Raw genomic sequence first — 21,636 nt, 5'->3', positions numbered from 1 at the left:
TCACCTATTTTCTCTTCTATCGTATCTTTGTCTTCCATCACTTCTCTTCGTTCTTCTTTTTGATACGCTACTTGTGCGATATATTACCACATTATTGCAACGTAGAAACTTTTCTCTCGCGTTGATATAATAAATTATTATTATCATTATGACTATTTCTAATTGACGTCTGCATTGCGCTTAAAGAAATCGATCGAGCTGCCGATGTCTTCGCAACGAATTCGCACGACCTTGCAGCTTCGCAAGCACACTCCGCGTCGGTCTAACGATGTCAGTCCGTTTCGAGTATCACTTATTTTTGTTTTTTTAATGAAATCATAAGGAAGACAGAGACGAGAACGCTCGGGGGAAGGTCGTGTCACCGCGGCGTCACGGACGTCGCCGTTGTCGCAGCCATCGCTCGCAGCCAGAACAGCACTCGGTAGTATTTTTGCATCGGCATGCGTCTCCAATTAAGGGTTACGCGCGGGCACCGCGCACTCGAGGAACGAACGAAGTGCACTCGGGCACTCGCAGGAAGACTGTACCGACACCTACGTGTCCTCGAACAGTCTCGGTGGCGGCCGGAAACCTGTCAGCGTGCACCTCGCTAATTCTCGCGAAACGTTTCGGCATGCTAGCTGCGGCACACTCGGCCCCGAGGCTCGAGTCTCCTGTCACCTGTCTCTAGTCACGAATAACTTTCCATCTCCTACGTGCTACGTACACCGAACGTCACATACACGTCATCATTCTTCCTGAAACGTAGCCGGGAGAGTCGTCGAGCTCGAGGATCGAGCAGTTTTTTGGCCAGCCTGCTCTCCAGTGTGCAGCGGCTTTTCATCCCTGGCTGCATTTCACGTTGCAACCCATCGGGCCGATAAACGTTCCCGGCTCGGAACGGCGTTTTTCGTCCTCGACCACGGAGAACCTTGAAAGACTTTGCCTCTGGTGACAATTAGAACGGCCGAATCTCGATCGAACCGACTGTCGTCGCCAACAATGAACAGGATGGAGGCGGACACACGAAAGAAACGCGCTCCAGCGAGAGTAAGACCCGCGGCATTTATTCGCGTCAGTCAGTGGATGCGATAGCTGATCAGACGTAAACTCTGGCCGTGTCCCGTTAACCACGGTTGGTCGAACAACCCGCAACGATCGGTCTTTGAACGCACACCGGCGCACGGAGGAACAGACACGGAACATTGACCATCTTCGTACACGCGAGCCTTCGATATTTGTCAAGGCCGATCCTTCCGACCACTCGATGTTGCAGCTTTCCTAGCAACGCACCCATTTTTTTTCTCTCTCTCTCTCGCTCTCTCTGTTTTGCTTTCTCCCTCGATCGACCCTCTTTCACTATTTTTTCCTGGCTATTTTTATGCGAGTCCAACGGCAAGATATTTGCTGGCAGCGTGTGCGGACGATGGACGGGACAGACGCGCGAACGAATGGTGCATTTTTTCGTCGAAAAAATTAAATGAACGCGGAGAATGTACACGTGTATGCGGCAACGGAATACATGAAAAGATTCTGGTACATTGCACCGTTGCACTGTTGCCAGAACTGTTACCGTTATTGTACACTTGCGCCGTGGCTCGAAATGCATTCATTCATCCATTCATTTATTCACGAGAGAAACGTTTTAGCGCGGAAGAGGGTAACACGTAGGGAGAAGCAAAAGGAAATATTATCGCTTCTAAAGGTAAGTACAATGATTATTGTACACTATGCCGCAACGATATTTTCAAAACTTCTCAAGAATTGTTCAATTAAATCTGTTTTTGCGTGTACGCAGCTAGCGTGAATCGTTCTATTCATACAATTTTGAGATCCATATGTTTTGCGATGGTTTATGCAGGTGACACAAAATTATGGATCCTTCCGGGAAATTAGAGATTACTGAGGTTATTCGAAACAACTTTTTCCTTTACAAAAATTTTCTCCGAGGCGTCGTTAACGCGTTATTAACGAGAAACACTGACCAATGAGAGGCGAGCTCGGTTGGCGCGAAGCGGCCCAGCCAACGAGCGCACGAAGCCCAGTTCCGCTCATTGGCTCGGCCGCCTAGCGCCAGGCGAGCTCGCCCCTCATTGGTCATAGTTTTTCCTCAATAATTCGTAAACGATGCCTCGGAACAAATTTTTGTAAAGGAAAAAGTTACTTCAAGTCACCTCAGGAACTCCTCATTTTCCGGAAATACCATGATTTTGGGACACATTCACTACCATTCTTAAATGTTTCGATGGTGCACGCAAGAAGTACAATTGAATAATTACTGGAGACATGACTTCCGATTGCATTACTTGCAAACAAAATGTCGGCAATTTTTCTTCTATCGTGCAGTGTTTAAATATTTGTATGTTTAAGTGATTCTTCGTGGTCATGTGAGTCAAAAGGCATGGGACAACAAGGCGAAGAAATGATTTGAAATTCTTGAGAATCGGGAACCGAAATGATCGGGCCATCCGGGAGCCGGCAATACCGATCGAGAGTCAACCCTTTCGTTACGGGTGCCGACTATAGTCGGCGGTCGCGAGACGACCTGTGTGTACGGGTGCGGACTATAATCGGCGTTCGCGCGACGATCTGTTAATAGATCGACATTTTCCTTCGCTCTATGTACCAGTTGGAAAAAACCGAAATAGAAGGTGCGTTGTTTGCAGTGCAAACGACAAAAGACGCGAGTCTAGATACGAATGCAGAAATTGTAATTTATCTGCGTTGACCATTGTTTTAGAATTTACCATACTGAACGAAATTACTAAGAATTATAATTTGATGTCTAACTGCCTCAAATTGTATTTTTACTTATAATAATAGCAAAATTTCTAAATATGTAGATAACTTGATATTCGTACAATATACTCATTTTCATGTTTTTCATATAATACGATGAAACAGTCGTTATGCAGCACTTAAAAAAGTGTACATACAAGACAATCGCAAAGTGGCGTTGAAAGACGCAAGTACGAACATCGAAGACTACCGACGTGCAAAGTGCACATTTCGCGGCGCGGTGCCCCGTTCAGTGGCGTCACTCCAGCGGAGCAGGCTGCCGTAAGGAAAGGGTTAATATTGCAACTGGAACTGGTAGAAAATGGGCGATCGTTCATCCCGCGTATCTCGTGCCCGCGGACGCGCAAAGGCCAGTCATGAACGAAGAGCTGCGAGTTAGACAGAAAATTCGGGATTTGTGGTCTGCCGCAGCCAGTTCCTGTTGCAGGAGCTCCGGATCGGGAACGCGCACGTTAAACGCGCGATTCGCGGTCGCTAATTTCTTCGCGGACAGGTATTTATAATACATCCGCGGCACCGAGTTTCTACGCGTTTCGGATAATCGTTCCGTTTCGATTTACGGGGCTCGGTCGATCGATAAGCGACCGATCGAAATCGCTGCTTTCTTCCCGGTCGCTGCCCGCTGAGACTTTGTTGCACGCTTGGAAAATACGACTACGGCGGGCTACGGCTTTCAGGGCGTCGCAAAGCAAGATCAAAAGTTTTGGATCCGGCGCGAGCTGGGAGGGAGAAGTGCCGCGTGCATTTTATAGCAACGCGAGAGATGATCTCGAGACAGGAGGCGGGCAAAAAATCCCGGAAAACCTTTGCATCTTGGTCGGAGCAGCGTCGGGCTCCTGTCGCGAGTCGACGCGACGAGCAGCTGATTTACAGTTAAATGGATTTCGAGCCGTTCACCGGCGCTCGGTTCGAAACACCATCCGGCATCCAGCTATTCTGGAGGCAGCTGGGTTGCTTGTGGAAGGCTTCTTCTATTCGAGGACGGACAACAGACGATCGTGCGCCTTCAGATCCGACTGAAAGCTGCTCGTCGAGCACAGCGTACATCCCCGTCCAGAAGTCATGGGAGATACATTATCAGTTTAGGGTAAGTCTCTCGGTTGTCCACGTTGCAAATTCGGTTACTCGTACCGCGACGGAACCCTCGCCATCAACTCTCCCAGGGAATCGTTGTACTCGTAGTCTCGGCGCGCTAAAAACTTCTGCAAACTGTATTTAATCGACGGACAAACTTTTGATTCAAAATTGCGGCTGTTCGACGTCGTAACTTCGAGCGAGACGCTGAAACTGGCAAGTTTCGCAGACGACTTATGGACGCGGGTGTACCTTTCGACGAAAAGCTTCTGCCGGCAGCGTATTCCGGCAGAGAAAGACGGCAGCGGCGGACAAGAAGAGGGCGAAGAGGGAGAAGAAGGAGAAAAAGGAGAAGTAAAGAAGGAAGAGCCATCTCGTTTCTCTTGGCCAGGTCTTCAAAAGACCAAGTTAGACGAAATACTTTAATAGAACCACGTGACGCACAGGCACGTCGAGAAACGGCGAAAAGGGAAGCTCGGAGCTTTATGCCGATTATTACGAGGAAGCTATTAGACTGGCAATGCCCGAGGGAGTGCACCACTTTCGAGGCCCACGCCTGGCCATTGTCTGCGTGTCAGCGACGCGGAGCGGAAAATCAAATTTGTTAGCGCGAATTCAGCACATCCGTTGTTAACGGGCCGCCACCAAGTTCCTTTTTCAAGTTGTCGCCGCGCGTTTATAACTTGATTCTCACTTGAGCCGAGAACGCGTTCAAAACGGCTCACCGCGAAAATATCGTTTGCGTTGTTGTCCTTGTTGTCGCCGTGAGCCATTGTCGTTCCCGTGGAACGATTATCGAGAAGTTCGTCGAATTTTCGCAACGCCATCGCGTTCTCGTTAACCGTACATCCAGTCGTCGCCTCGGCTTAATCATTGCCGCAACCTCGACCAATTAATCAATGTCTTCGGCTATCCGTGTGCTCGCGCGTTTCCGTGTGCCCCTTCTATGCGGTTCCCTCTGTGCTCTATCCTGCGCGCTCCTCTGTGTCCCGCGCGTGTTCCGGATATTCGAGGCGATTTTAACCATGAAAGTTAGCCACCGGAGCATGCATTGTTCGTGGCTTTATCCGAGAAAGCCGAGCGGCCGAACGTAAACGGTCGATGTTAAAGTTTCCATCGATAGATTGGTATTTATAGCTGACCTGTATTTCATTTAACCGAAACTATCGCCGCTTTGTCGGCAGAGCGACGGCTTAATGAAGCCTCGTTTGGAAACCTTTGTTTCTAGCCGGGGACAGCGGCGTGTAAGCGATGTATCGAGAGACACGACCGGCGAACGATCACCAAGATTATCTCTCGTGATTGCTTTCTGCTCTCGATCGACCACTTGACGCTACATCGACGCCCGAGGACCACATCGTATTCAACGTCCGATGTAAATTAAAACGGCATTCCGGTTTAGAAGATGCCCCGATAACCCGTTCAAAATTTCGCCCGACCTCCCTCAACAATTCCGCTCGTACAGTAAATTCTCCCTGAAAGGCTCGGTGCTCGGAATCGAAAACGGTAATCGCCAGACATTCGGACACGATTCTTCGAGGCTCGCGGCTCGTTTTTATAGAAACTCGGGGCAGGCGACAAAAGGCAGCGGCCAACATGCCGATGTATGTGCAGGTATGAATACAAACGATGGCCTAACTTTTTTATTTCTAATTTTGTTGCCACCATTCGAAGGCAATTCGGAGGCTACATACCACTATTCGAAGGCAATTCGGAGGCCACATGTCACTATTCAAAGGCAATTCAGAAGCCACGCGTCACTATTCGAAGACAATTCGAAGGTCACATGCCATTATCCGAAGACAATTCGAAGGCTATATGCCATTATTTAAAAACAATTCGGAGGCCACATGCCATTATTCGAAGACAATTCGAAGGCCACATGCCATTATTCGAAGGCATTTCGGAGACCACATGCCACTATTGGAAGGCAATTCTGAGGCCACATGCCTCTATTCGAAGGCCACATGTCACTATTCAAAGGCAATTCGGAGGCCACATGTCACTATTCAAAGACAATTCGAAGACCACATGCCATTATTCGAAGACAATTCGAAGGCCACATGCCATTATTCGAAGACAATTCGAAGGCCATATGCCACTATTGGAAGGCAATTCTGAGGCCACATGCCACTATTCGAAGGCAATTCGGAGGCCTCATGTCACTATTCAAAGGCAATTCGAAGGCCACATGTCACTATTCAAAGGCAATTCAGAAGCTACGCATCATTATTCGAAGACAATTCGAAGGCTACATGCTATTATTCGAAGGCATTTCGGAGACCACATGCCATTATTCAAAGGTAATTCGGAGACCACATGCCACTATTCGAAGGCAATTCGAAGGCGACATGCAATTATTCGAAGGCAATTCTGAGGCCACATGCCACTATTCGAAGGCAATTCAGAGGCCTCATGTCACTATTCAAAGGCAATTCGAAGGCCACATGCAATTATTCGAAGGCATTTCGGAGACCACATGCCACTATTCGAAGATAATTCGGTGGCCATATGCCATGATTCGAAGACAATTTGGAGGCCACATGCTACTATTCGAAGGCAATTTAGAGACCACATGCTACTATTCGACAGAGATTGGTCACGTACCTTGTAACTCCGCAGTTTTTCTTATCTGACTCACACCCAAACAAAACATTTTGTGTTGTCTTCCGGGAATTTGTCGTCACGTGTCGCATCAAACGCTTGACCCGAAATTTGGCATTTACGGGAGAAACTACTGCATGTCTCAACGGAGTCTCTCGGGAAACTCTCTCTTCTAGCTAAGGAATTCCACTGAACACTCTACGGCAGCAATAACATCATTTGTTACAACTGGACTGCGGGTTTTATTCATTTATAACAAAAATCAGTAATTGAAATATAAAATAGTGACACTATTCGAAGAATTCAACAATTCGATTATATTATCTATGATTCATTGAAGTTATCCTAGACAAGAATAAATTTCTATGCATTTCTTGTTCTGTCTAATCGATGCATTCTCGTTCATTCACAAATTAACGACAGCCGCAAAAGACTGGCTGCAGAAAGCATGACACGAAAAAGCTGCAAGAGGTTCATCCATTCGCCTCCTTCAATCGATAGGACATAGTTCTCGGCACCAGTGCATAAAACAAGAATCCAGGACAGTTTCGATGGAAAACCGAGAAAATGAAAAAATTGTTCCGAGTTTCGGCGCACTGATAGCGGAACAGTGAACGAGCCGCTAATTAGCTCATGGGCGTTGTTGATGATGATTGCGACCATAATTGCCAGCGTCCTGACGTTATCTCGCGAGCACATCCGTGCACTTGAAATTGTCGGAACGGAGCCTCGAAGCGGAAAAGAGCTCGGGAAAACTGTCGCGATCGAACGAGGAGCACACGGAAGCGAAGTCAAAGGCAATTTAGCAACGAGTTTGCGGGAAAGAACCGTCGGACTGTTCGCAGAAGTGTGGAAAACCGAACGGCGCCGCTGTAAAGTTCGTGACTGCGTTAACCGCGCAGCATCGGCTTTCCAAGCTCTAGCGCCTTCATTATTTATGGAACGATCGGCAGTTGAAGATTTGATAGAGGCGAACGTTGATCCGCGATCACCAGGAAAAATTCCAATCTTTGGAATCTCGTAAGAATTCCGTATCCCGGGCGTAATCTACAATGGAGATACGACGGAGAATCGCGAATTAATCGCGACTCATCGACGCCCGTTGCGCGTCAGCGTTTTATCATCGAAGATGTCGAAGATATTAAACGGTAACGGAGTGCTGCTCGGACAGATAAATTTAGTCGAATTTATTTTACTTATATACGACCGACCGAACGTTTGGAGTCACCACGGATTTTTGAGGAAAACAGTTTTTTCGTACTATGAACTTCCTTGGACGGTATCTTCAATTTGCTTGTAATATTCCGCAAAGGCTAACCTTCTTTTCTAAGCGTGATGATAGCAGTTCTAGTTTCAGCATTAATCTGAACGAGAGCGATAACAATGTATGGAAATGTGGTTTTTATGGCTTCTCTCAGTATCGGCGTCTATTATTGTAGCATTATTTGATAAATAAAAGAATCAGGTACAGTGGGCCACAAAAGTATTCGCTCACCTTTTAAAACGTAGTAACTTTTTTAATGCTCAACTTAATGACTTGAATTTTTTTTTTAGATGACAGACAGTCTGTTAGACGATGGCTAACAAGCTTTCTTTTTTTAATTTTGCCATTACTTGGAATGAAAAGAAAAGATTAAAAACCCTCGTTTTTTTAACTTTTTTATCTGACCTTATAACGATAATTTAAAAAAAGCCTTTTGCAGATCTCAGCAACTTATATGCGCGCTGAAAATTTGATTGAAATCGGTTAAACCAGAGCCGAGATACAGGCGTTCAAGGATTTTAAAAACTGCAGATTTTTGCGATCTTTAATTTGTTGTAACTCGTAACAACACGAACCGATTTCGATAAAATTTTCAACACGCATATAAGTTACCGAGATCTCCGGAAGACGTTTTTTAAATTTTCGTTATAGGCTCGGATGAAGCAGTTAAAAAACGAGAGATTTTTATTTTTTTACCATTCCAAGTGATAGCAGAATTTAAAGAAAAACACATTTCAGTCATCGTCTAACAGACCAGTCTCTCTGTCATCTAAAAAAAGTGCAAGTCATTTAGTTCAATTCTCAAAAAGTTATTGCGTTTTAAAAGGTGAGCGAATACTTTTTTTACGTGGTAGGGAAATTCACGTTTAATGGTACTTTAAATTCGAATTATAATCTATAGAATACTGTTTTCATTACAATTAAATGTCTAAAAATTTGTCCATTCTCGTTAATGCCCAGTATACTAGCAGAATGTATAAGAATATTCGATTTTGATATAAATCTCCGAGTGATTCCAAACTTTTGGCCGGCAATGTATATTCGGGTAAACACCGATTTTTACATTAACAAGAACAAGAAAATGTTCTGTCAAATGGCGGAGAATCAGTAAATTGATTAAATAGTCCATAGAGATTTGTATCAAATCTAGTAACATTGGCTGCAAATATGTCAATATTATTGCTGCCGTTGTTAATGGACGTATAAACGTACTGCAAAACAGGTCAGTCGAACTAAATCTCGATGAGCACTGTGAGGGCACTCCTAATGGGCAGGGCAGACCTAGCAAAACGGGGTGGGTCATCGAAGTTTACAAGCGAAGTAACGCTACGATTGTTAATAACTGTTAATTCTTGTTAATAACTGTTAATTGTCGTTAAAAATTTTTAATAAATGCAAAATAGCAGATTTAATCTTTTATGCGAAATCCATTACATTTCGACATTGTACGACGCAGTAGAAGCGATGAAAGATTCTGCGCGATGTTAAACTCAGGATAACGAGAATATCAGAGGATAATTTGAACTTCATCTTCCCTTCAGTCGGCGGTAAATAAGGAAAAACTGTAATGGAGAGGCAGCTCCCAGAGAACGAGCTTATATCATTTTCTGGGCGGAGTCCATCGGGAACTTGTAAGTGAACTTGTAATTGAAATCAAGCCCTGAATATACAGTAATTTCTCTCTAATTCGCAGTCAGATCACGCACAAAAATGGACAGATATTGCAGGAATAGAGGAAAGAGGAAGCCAAAATAATGATTTCGAAATATATCTGAAGATGGAGTTAAGATTTTAATTAACCTTAATAGCCGAAGTAGCGGAGCGTTCGAAGGTAACTAAAAAGTCAACGAAGTGCGATACATAGTTCGGTATTAGTAATCATTAGACCGTCGATTTTATGCATTTATGATAAAAATTGGAAAGTGTAATTTGAAAGAATGAGAAGCCTAGAAGAATTTAAGGGTGTTGATGTATTAAATCGATCATATTGGAATTATTTAAGAAGGAAGAAAATTTCTATATGGTTTTTGTTTTTCAAAATCGATAGAGATCATTTTCATTTTGCATAAGGATCCGCAGTCTAATAATCAATAATAAGAAATTTACGTAACATTCTAAATATTGTATTGATGCGAACGTATGGAAGTATGGAAGGGATTTTGAGCTCGCTGTTTATGATTTCATAAAGAAAAATCAGATCAGCTATTGGTTTTGCATTTGATCGAGTCTGGAGACCATTGAGTAGATATGTACTGTATTTCCTATAAAAAAGAATCTTTCCAAGGACTACAACGAACCAAATAGAGCAACGGCGAAGTTCACACATAGGTCGAGAATGTGTAATCGACTCGCGACAAGATCGATCTCCTCGAATGCTTATGCAGATTTATTTATTATATTAATCTATTTTTATTATATTAATAGATCAGCTATTGGTTTTGCATTTGATCGAGTCTAGAGACCATTGAGTAGATATATACTGTATTTCCTATAAAAAAAATCTTTCCAAGGACTATAACGAACCAAATAGAGCAACGGCGAAGTTCACACATAGGGCGAGAATGTGTAATCGACTCGCGACAAGATCGATCTCCTCGAATGCTTATGCAGATTTATTTATTATATTAATCTATTTTTATTATATTAATAGATCAACTATTGGTTTTGCATTTGATCGAGTCCGGAGACCATTGAGTAGATATGTACTGTATTTCCTATAAAAAAAATCTTTTCAAGGACTACAACGAACCAAATAGAGCAACGTCGAAGTTCACACATAGGTCGAGAATGTGTAATCGACTCGCGACAAGATCGATCTCCTCGAATGCTTATGCAGGGTGTATCTCGTACGACGTACACAGCAATATTGCGCAGCTGTCTTTGTGGAGATTAGGGCCGCAAACTGGATGGAAGACGCGGGTGTAAGGGTCGCATGGTGGGGTGTAACTATGCGAGTAAACTTCCGGGGTACAATGTCCAGCTAACTATGCGTCGAACTGCTCGATGTTTGCCCCGGTCTACCGGCAGCAGCAGCAATTACAAATTTCGAATTGTGGGTGGGCGAAATCTGATTAGGGAACAAGTTTGCGCGGAATCGGGCGACTCGAATACCGGGATGCATCGTACATCGAATTCTTCGGTGAACCTTCTGCTCGGCTCATTCTGTCGCCGCAACAGAGACCGTGGAGACGGTTTACCTATTTCGCTGGCGGAAAAGACGGCGAGTTTACGAACCGCTTGTAAATTCGGCAAGTTTTCATTGCCTCGGCTGTCATCCTTCCGGGGCACCTTCACGGATCCGGGATTAAAGTTCGATTAATCGCGAGCTTACAGCGGGAACCTATAAAACAGCGGAGGAAATGACCCAGACGGCGAGTAATTGAAAATCAAGGAATTTATGAACGCAGCTAGATACGTGGCCATAAAACCGGGATTACGGTTGTAGTTCAAAAACAAGCTACCGGACGATCTTTCTCCTGAAAAGCAACCGCTTGACCTGGATCTCGTAAGGGAGAGAGAGAGAAAGAGTCATCTTTTAAATAAAGTACTCTGCCCATTTACGCGGACGTAAAAAAGATTTGTCGACTGCGCTCGTTGCCGGCCACAATGCGAGCCGACGCGTGCGCAGAGATCGTCGTCACAGTATGCTGTCACTTTCAATAGTTCGCTCTCCAGTAGTTTACCCCCAATAGGATTTCGCTGGCGCAGTTATCGCCGGAATAACTGATATAATTAATTTTGGAAAAGCGTGCACCGAGAGCGAAATTGATCAGCTTCTCGAATGGAAGCGATCGTTTCGAGATTTGTCGAGTTCGATGGGACCCGTTGCTGAAATACGAGGTCTAAAGTATGCGATTTACATGAATCATTGGAGCGATTTCACGGCAGCAAAATGCCCGAAAAATGATATATATTCGAATAATATCGGTGCAGTCGCTTTGTTCGGATTCGTGTTCATCGAAAATATCATCAATTCATGGCTGCATTTGGACCAGTTCTCTGAATTAAACGTAATCTCTTTCTTTCTCTCTCTCTCTCTCACTCGCGCGCGCCCACCTTTTCGGATCGCTCGTTTCTCTAATTAACTCGCGGAGCAAATATTTCAATGAGCGGTGACGTTGATAAATCAATTCGAGAGAGCAGAAGGCTTTGCAAGGAAATTTATGGAATCGACGTAGATAAATCGGGGATAACTTGCTCGATCCGATGGAAGACACGTAAATAAACGAAAGCAGGATTCGCCAGTCATGCACTGTGAAATTTCGAGTAGTATGTGTGTGTGTGTATAGCGCGAACGTGTTTGCCCAATAAATTACCTAGATTAGGTAGCGCTCCGGAGGCATTATTAGTCATAGATTCTTAACGCTCCAGATACGTGTCGTAAACTGGGTGAATATTTGAAGAGATCTCGGAGATTTTTCCGAATTCCCTCGGAAATAAGCTGCCGAACGCTTTGATCCTTTTACCAATAGTCGACGGGTCTTTGAACTCTAATTTCCAAGTATTTATCTGCTCAACTCAATTAACGAACTTTGTAGACGGGCTGTTCCTTTCTCCGACGTTCCGTCGAATGCTGACGGGAACACATTATGCATAGGTTCTCTAGAATAGTAATGAATCGTATCGATTGGCCGTTGCTTTTTTCCGATCGACAACGTTCAGTTTCTCATTGGAGTCAATGCGTGCAATTAATGATTTCTGCTACTAGAAAACAAACAGAAACTTCTGTTTTCCGCTGATAACGAAGACTAAGTCTAAGTCTAAGACTAAGTCTAAGTCTAAATCTGTCTAAGTCTAAGTCTAAGTCTAAGTCTAAGTCTAAGTCTAAGTCTACGGTTAAGTCTACGGCTAAGTCTAAATCTAGGTCTAAGTCTAAGTCTAAGTCTAAGTCTAAGTCTAAGTCTAAGTCTAACTCTAAGTCTAAATCTAAGCCGAAGCCGAAGCCGAAGCCGAAGCCGAAGCCGAAGCCGAAGCCGAAGCCGAAGCCGAAGCCGAAGCCGAAGCCGAAGCCGAAGCCGAAGCCGAAGCCGAAGCCGAAGCCGAAGCCGAAGCCGAAGCCGAAGCCGAAGCCGAAGCCGAAGCCGAAGCCGAAGCCGAAGCCGAAGCCGAAGCCGAAGCCGAAGCCGAAGCCGAAGCCGAAGCCGAAGCCGAAGCCGAAGCCGAAGCCGAAGCCGAAGCCGAAGCCGAAGCCGAAGCCGAAGCCGAAGCCGAAGCCGAAGCCGAAGCCGAAGCCGAAGCCGAAGCCGAAGCCGAAGCCGAAGCCGAAGCCGAAGTCGAAGTCCACGACGAATTTGTTTGGAGCCGGGGTTCATGTATGCCGATGAATGCGGCGAACTAAACGGATTCGACTTAAACGGGGTAACTTTCTTTCAATAAGCTCTTCTTAGCGGCCATTAAGGGGCTCCCGAAGCATGCAAAAGCACTACGAACTTTCTCCCCGAACAGTTTTATCCAGATATTCCCCTCGAAACGAAGTTACGACCGAGCGGGTTCGGCTATCTATCGATTGCAAACCAGGACCTAACTGCGGCGAGGAAATTGCCCTTCTTACCCAATCAAAATGGCAACAGCCATTTTCTGTAGACTCCCCTAATCTACGATTTATGGGCAGTGCGTAATGCGCTGGTCCATTGTCATCCACATGGCATAAATCGTTTTATGGTTCGCCGGCGACTACTAAATATTACAGAACGTTCTTTTATCCGAGCATGTTCCGGGGCAACGTTGCGATTCAAGTACGTCCTCTGATATTCGAGGTTGTTCTGTACTGTTTGCTCGAGCTCCATATTCGAGGCAGATAGTACGATGCCGAAGGATTTTCAAGCGATACCTGGGACAGGGTCGAACTGTTTGGTTGCGTGAGGAGGAATTATTAGCTTCGGTTGCATTCGTCGGGTCTAATGCACTTATCGGCCACTCTGTAGCATATCCGGGTTTCAGTTATCGTGTCGCAGATAGCAAGCTTACACCGATAATTGCATAGTACACTCGTGTTAGATATACGAAAATTTAAAGTTGTATCGACGGAGATTCGCCTAGAACAACAGTGCAAAATAAACGAAATAAAAGACTAAAAAAGAACGTGATGCGTCTTATTGTTTAAATGTAAAGTTAATTTATTCACTACCCCAATCCCAGCGCGTCAATATTTCACGGTCGACACAGAAACGGTATCGTCTCTCGATATTTTCGTAATGCGTCCCACGAATGAATTAAGATAAGAGTACTTATTACAGAACGCTTAGGGGATGCACCTTGAAATATTGATTTAATATGAATAAAGAATAATAATAATAAGAATAAAGAATAATAAGAATAATAAGAATAAAGAATAATAATAATAATAATATAAACTAGCAATATACGAGCACGTATCTATTGTATCAATCGTATCGTCGTCACGTCCCAGTGTCCGATAAATCGGGAACAAATTGATAGAATGTAAATGAAAAAATGCAAAAATTGCAGTACACGATATGGAGCAATATGTGCACGCTTATAGAAACGTCCGTATTCGAATAAACATTCTCTTTGACAGCTGATTGTTACGATATTTGCGCGAGTGACTGAATCAAGAACAACGTTCAAAAGTATGAAGGTTCCGAGGGGAGAGGTACATTTACCTTACGCTATTTTATCGAAGCCTCCTAACAAATATAGCCTGCGACTATCGAGAGAGCCGCCTTGCAGCTAGGGAGCTCGTCGAAGGGGCAAGACAGCGAGCCTTGGAGGGTGGAATGTCGAAGCACGATGTTACTTTTACGGTAGAGCGTGGGCGGGTCGCAAGACGTCCGAACACGGTTAATAAGACTGGCGAAGTCAAAGCCAAAGCCAAAGCCGCAGAGGAGTAGGTGAGACATAGGTGTGGAGTAAAGGAGAAGAGCTACCACTAATGATTGGTGCGCAAGTGAGCTCCCACCGTTCGTCGAAAGGGGTGAGAAGTTTGAATAGGTTGCCGAGGGCGTAACAACGTCCTAGGCGTGTATGCTTCTCCTCGTCACCTCTCGCCTCCTCTCGCCACCTCTAGTCTCCTCTCGCCTCCTCTCGCCACCTTTAGTCTCCTCTCGGCATCTCTAGTCTCCTCTCGTTTCTCCTCTCTAGTCTCCCCCAGGTCGCTATACATATGTATACGACGCCTAAGTACAATATAACTCCCTCTTCTGTCTCCCTCTTGGCCCACCCTTTCTCTCTCTCTCTCTCTCTCTCTCTCTCTCTCTCTCTCTCCCGCGCTCTCTTGTCTCTACGGTTTGACGTAACGGCTCTTCGGAGCAGCTCAGAGCTAGCCTTTATCTATGCGCCGCGGCTCAGATTAAAGGAACAATGATGCACTTCTCTTCTGAATGCAGTTTTTCGTGGTTACCCAAGAATTCCTGGTTACACGCGAGAGCGGCGTTTACCTCTCATCGAGGCGCTCGCGAAAAATAGGTCATATTTAGGAATTAATTATAGGAAAACTGGATCGCGTACGGAGCCACGAAGCTTACTGAAATGTACTTACTCTGGCGTAGTTTAACGTTACGGGGGAAACTTTGTTGCATATTCAGCCGCGCTTATTGTACATGGGCTAGATCGACTTGTTAATGTCGATAATTCAATGGACGAACGAGCTTCTTCGTTGCACGCCGCGCGAAACATCGTATCCTTTTAATCACGTGCACCAGATATAACAACGAATTCAGGCACGTGGCCGAACAATTCGCACGTGTTCCACTAAATAGGAGCGTTATCCGTTTCGTCTAAATCAATGCATGAACCAACTGTATTGTACGGTCGTTGAAACACATTTCAATCGCGAATACGGTTCTTCCGTAGATTGCGCCGTCGAAGATCACGGGCTCTCGCGATAATCGATGAAGCGATCTCGTCGATCGCGGAGTGCTCGGACTCGGGCAAAGAAATTCATCGATCTCGCGTCGTAATCCAGTACTTAACCGAGGATGCTCGTTGCACCGACGGAAAAACGATGCTGCGTTCCGTGTCACGGAGGCCATTACGCGGAAAGTGTATTCGAAGGAAGCTAATAGATCAAGGGAAATGGGTTGAAGCCGGCGAAAAAGAATGGAGTGGTATCCAGCGTCGATGCCCGGAGGGGGCTGCTCACGGTCGATAGATCACGCATCTAAGTGCACTAAATGTCTCTTTCTCCCGTTCGTTGGTTATTATGCGGCAAACTGCACCCGGGTTTTTTCGTACAGGATACATTTATCAAGTCGGACGCCATAGCCAGCAGGCATAACATCTACATACAAACGGGTACATCGCAATCTCTCTTTCTCTCTCTTTCTCTCTCTCTTTCTCTCTCTCTTTCTCCCTCTTTCTCTCCGTATGTATGCGTGCCAGAAACACAGATACCGACACAACGCGACGGTTTTCACGCGAGCTCTCACCTGGTTGCAGCCTTATCGCCACGTGTGCTACAATCTACATCGATTTGTCGTGTCGCGTCGCGTTGCGTCGCGTCGCGTTGCATCGCCGCGGTCCATTTCCTCCCATAGAATATCCCCGGCTGCCCGATACTATTGCAATTAGCACTCGCGAAAACAAACACCGCCGCTTTTCACGGCCAATCGATCGCAGCTTCTCCTACACCAGTCGACGTTGCATCGAATCGAATTTAACGTTCAACGGCTACATAAATCGTAAAAAGAATAAGGGAATAAGAAGATTCAATAGCTGGTAACTTAATAACAGCCGATTATTAAAACCTCGCCGGCAATCTGGACCTTTAACCCGCGATTACACGCGCAACCTTGTTGCAAGGATAAATAAGTGACGGTATGGGAATCGGTATTATATAAAGATCACTGCGTATAGAATGATTAGAATCACGAGATAAACGAAATCGACCTTTCTGGAACCTTTGATGGAAGTATACATTCGCTTAACTTTGTATAATTTTCGCCTTACTTCTTCGTAGAATGTAGAATGCTAGAGCGTACGGGACAAACGCGAACGCGATCGGTTGAGAGACTGCGAGACACCCGGTACATGCGCGTGCATCGAACCGGCAATATATTCGTTCAATGTTCGATGGTCACATGGTCGCGTATACGTCTCTTTGTGTACGAACACTTCAGCTGTCGAGCGCCTATTAGCACTATTAGCAGGCACTTTAATGACCGTGCTACATCTGAAATGCACTCGCAGTCGCAACAGCTGTCCATCCCGCCGCTGTTAGCTCAGGCATGCGAAACGGACGCGTGGCGGACGACTCTTATGACTTCGTGAGCATTTCAGACGTCTTCCTGGGAGTGTGTGGTATCTTGGCAATTTAATTTTCTGAATAAAATCGTTACGGCCGTTGAAGGATCTGCTAACAGATCCGACAGTTATTAAAATCAGCCGTTAAGGGCGTCAACTTGTACGCGCAACGTAAAAAACAGAATCAAGGAGATGTTGAATCAACGACGATGGAGATCAATTACCTTCGATATCGCAGCGATTATCCTCGGATGAGACGTTGTCGGAAGACACTAACGAACTCTTGGTTCCGCTTTCGTTTAAGTAAGGATTTCTAGTTGAGATAAGATCGACATTGAAGTGTCGCACGATACAGAATTTGTGGCCGCTTTAAAAAACCTGTTATCTCGGTTCTCAACGTACGAGACTCGCTTCACACATGGTCTTGTTGTGCATCGGAATTCTACGGAATGTCCCGCAAACTGCACCTGCGCAGAACAAGTTCCAGACGAGGACCGCTTCGGCCCGCTCCGGCCCGCGCCGGTCCGTGCAGACCCACGTATAATAGACCATGAATTGAGATAAGTTCACGATTGAATAACGCAACCACACGCTATCGTTGTTTCTTGCTATACGGAGTGACGCGGTACTTGTCAACAAGCTGGCTATTACAGTCTCTCTGAAACGTGTGCAAGTTATTATAAATTATACTGTATAGGTGATTCATTTTCTTCACGTTTTGTCTTACACGTTTATAAAACATGTACAATTTAATAAAGAATATTATATCCTAACCAGTTAGCTGTATTTTACACTCGTCACGAAGAAATGTGAAAATTTCGTGTTACGACGAGTCTACTCGTCAAAAACAGCTGACTGATTAAATAATACGCAGGAACAGTATCGTAGAATCAAAAGTGTTTCTTCGTTATTTTAAGCCTTTCACACACAGCTGTTTGACCTTGTTCCCCGTTCGCGTTCCACGAAGCGATCGCAGAAAATCGTACAGCAAGTTTTGAGGGGTCGCGTTTCGAAGAGCAAGCTTCAATCTTCGAAGATATGGCGGATACAATAGGTGAAAAAAATCTTTCCATGTTTTCGAAGACGTTTGAATCCATAGTATGTACATCCAACTGACCATCCAATTCATCCAACTGACCAAAAACAGCTGATTGATCAAATAATACGCGGGAACAGGATCGTAGAATCAAAAGTGTTTCTTCGTTATTTTAAGCCTTTCACACACAGCTGTTTGAACTTGCTCCCGGTTCGCGTTCCACGAAGCGATCGCAGAAAATCGTACAGCAAGTTTTGTGAGGTCGCGTTTCAAAGAGCAAGCTTCAATCTTCGAAGATATGGCGGATACAATAGACGAAAAAAATCTTTCCATGTTGTTGAAGACGTTTGAATTCATAGTATGTACATCCAACTGACCTTATGTCTTCAGATTTGCTGTATCACGTGGAAGCATGCTGGAAGAAAATTAACGTGGAATTGCGAAGATGAAGGCATCATGCTTTAAAACGAGTCCGGGTTTATCGCTGTCCGACTCGTTTTCACGGAATTACAACGGTTCGAATATCAAGGATACGTTTTATGATTTATCCCGACGACGAATAGCTGGATCGCGAATCGCTTATTAAATTGTTCACCGGCACCGGAGACGATCAAACGTGGAAAACCGTTCGCATTGAAGCGTCTGCGTATTTGCCGCCAAAATCTTTGGATTGGCGGATTGCAAAATAATCGCTGAACAAGCTCGAGCGTCCCCTCAGAGAAATACTTTCCGCGGAGATTGCTAACGAGAGGAGCGATTACATTCCTCGGTTATAGTTCGAAGCACGGCACCAGCGGAACAGCATGGCGCGCTTATTTCTGTCCTCCCGTTTCGCAACGCGAAAGCAGCACGGGAATATCTCGCGAAAAGCCTCAAGTCCCGCCGCTCTGAAGAAAGTTATTTGTGCCGGGAACACGTGATACGGGGACGGCGACCGGGGTATGAGGACGGGGATGGAAACGGGGGATGAAAACGGGGGGATGAGGACGGGAACGGGGGAATCCAAAGCGGAACGCGAAAGGTACAGTTACAAGAGTAATTGCCGTCTCGTTTGTTTTCTCGGTTCTTAAAATGGGATCATTACAAAGTAGAGCTTACTTTCGCGGCGGGGAAAGAGAGACGGCCGGAACGAGCCAGCGACGAACGGAACGGCGGGGTGCAGCGGGGCGGGGGATGGAGTGGGATGGGAAGAGAGGTGAGTATGTTTTTCTCACGTAATTAGCCACTTCGGGCAAGAAACAACTCCGGATAAGAAAGGAAATGGTTCTGCCGCGATCGCGAAAAAGACGATTTTCCTGGAAAAAGCCAAAATAATTAACCTTACGTTCCTTTTTGCCCTCTCCGACGGCCACCTTTTATTTTCTGAAATCCTATCCCTGATTTAAAGACCACCGGCGAACAAAACTATTTCACGGCTGCTCGAAACACCGGCATTTCGTAGCGAAACTTCCTAACGCGTTCGCGGCCAGTAAAAAATTTTAACGAGCTGCACCAGGAATAGGCGGGCGATTTATTCTTAACACTGGATTTACGGAGCACCGGAAGCAGCCGTTTTATATTTCTATGTAAAAGTAACAATAAGTCATTTATTCCGATTTTTAACGAGTGTTATTGTAACATTTTCGCTCCAAGTAACAAATGTATTCAATAAATAACTCGTAAATGTATCTTTGCAATCTGAATAATCGTAAATTAAAAGATTAATGACCCGTCGTTTTGACGGGTTATACAAATTTTGATTAGTCACATTTTGCTTTCTTCTTCATGCATTGCCCCCGTTTTATATTTTACATTTTAATAGTTACACGTAATACATACATATATATTTATACAGTTATATATATAATAATATTATAGCACCCACGTCGATACAGATCAAAATAAAGTGGCTTACAAATTTGAATGTTACAACATGTCATTCTGTACCGCAATAGAAACGAATGCTACAACATTCACGTCCGTTTCTTGCAATTTTTCGTGAATTCGCTTATTCAACCCTTTGCCGGTCCCGTAGATTTGACGAAATCAGGTCACGGGAAGCGTGACTGGATCTTCTTTGATTATATTATTCGGATGTAAAAGTTAGTTAGCCACATTTTGTTAACGTGCTCGAAAGTATGTACATATTTCCTCCTTTAACACCGCGAATGTAAAAGAAATGGATTCAAAAGAATACGATTTCTTCTGTCCCGCAAATTCGCGCAGGCCACGAAAGCATGAAAATAACGAACGACGTAGCGTGATACACGAGCGGAAGCGGAATCGTCCGGGTGTTTTCAGTTTTCCGGGATGAGCGTTCCTTCCGGGGAGCTTTCATTACGCCCGGCAACGATGAACCGATCACGTGTTTCAGATACGTGACCACAATGTAAACTCCGTAACGCCGAAACTTCGTCGAATCGGACAAATCTCTGGAATTTACTCAAGAACTCCGTAGCTGTTCTATAACTGCGAAAGGAAACGGGATTACGGGCCCGGACCTTGATTAGCTATTCGTATTCCTAGCAGCCGGATCCATCGATAGCGGAATTTCATGGCTGAACGTTGATTTCTCGCTGTCAAAACTTTCGGGGTACACGGGCGCCCGTCGAATTTTGAGACTGTCCTATTAGATGCGGGACAGGTCTCCGTGACAACCCGAACTTTCGGCAATAGATTGCAGTTAATTTCGTAGCTTTCCGAAGTCTTTGGAAGAAGTATGGACGCATGGATTCGTCTCGAACGGCCATAATAACGGGTCCCTGCAACTATTTGGGACACATGTGTCTCAGCTATCGTTCCTGATTGCCAATACGTGCCCCACAGATGCGATATTTCGCACTAATTTTACTGTGTTTGATTGTACACTACTATTCTCCGATCTGTAATAATGACTAGACCGCGGAATGACTGTTTATCGGAATTCCAGCAGAAACTAGGGTTAGCCGACGATACTTCAAGCATCGCGAAACCGGCCCAGATCTCGCTTACGATCGCACCGGAATCGTCCCGATTTTACGAATCGTCGCGATTTTGCGGATCGTCGAGAGCCAGACAATTTCGAAAGCAGAGAATTCACGGATTAAATAGATCACAAATCCTTCGAAGAAGATATACAGTGGTCCATAAAAGTGTTCGTGCACCTTTTAAAACGCAATAAATTTTTCGAAACTGGACCGAGTGGCTTGAATTTTTTTCAGATGATAGCGGAACTAGTCTACTAGAACCAAAATGTTTTTTTTTAAATTTTGCTATTACTTGGAATGACAAGAAAAATGAAAATAATCGTTTTTTAACTGTTTTATCTGAGCCTATAACGGAAATTTAAAAAATGCCTCTCGTAGATCTCGGTGACTTATATGTATGCATGCTGAAAATTTTATCGAAATCAGTTGACGTTGTTATGACGTTGTTATCACGACTTTGACCAAAAACTGGAGGAAACCTGCAGTTTTTTTAAATCCTTCAACGCCTGTAGCTTGACTCTTGGTTAACCGATTTCGATCAAATTCTTTAAATTTTTGTTTTAGGCTCAGATAAAACAGTTAAAAAAACGAGAGTTTCTAATCTTTTTCGTCATTCCAAGTAATAGCAAAATTTAAAAAGGACATTTTGGTCATGGTCTATGGTATACTAATTGCTCTATCATCTAAAAAAAATTCAAATCACTTAGTCCAGTTTTTAAACAATTATTGTGTTC

The 21,636-nt window shown here is 44.6% G+C and overlaps 1 protein-coding gene across 1 annotated transcript in view; it reads right to left on the bottom strand.

Moving 5' to 3' along the window:
- The window catches only part of LOC117217511 (putative glucosylceramidase 3), a 59,577-nt gene extending 42,223 nt beyond the window's left edge, over positions 1-17,354 (bottom strand). Inside the window, exon 1 of the mRNA XM_033465156.2 lies at positions 17,146-17,354. The gene's annotated coding sequence lies outside the window, so the exon portion shown is untranslated. The remainder of the gene's footprint in view (positions 1-17,145) is intronic.
- Positions 17,355-21,636: the final 4,282 nt, after the last annotated feature.

Source organism: Megalopta genalis, chromosome 9, assembly GCF_051020955.1.
Source record: "Megalopta genalis isolate 19385.01 chromosome 9, iyMegGena1_principal, whole genome shotgun sequence".
NCBI lineage: Eukaryota > Metazoa > Arthropoda > Insecta > Hymenoptera > Halictidae > Megalopta > Megalopta genalis.
The sequence above is the reverse complement of the archived record's forward strand: the minus strand, read 5'-3'. Positions and strand labels throughout refer to the sequence as shown.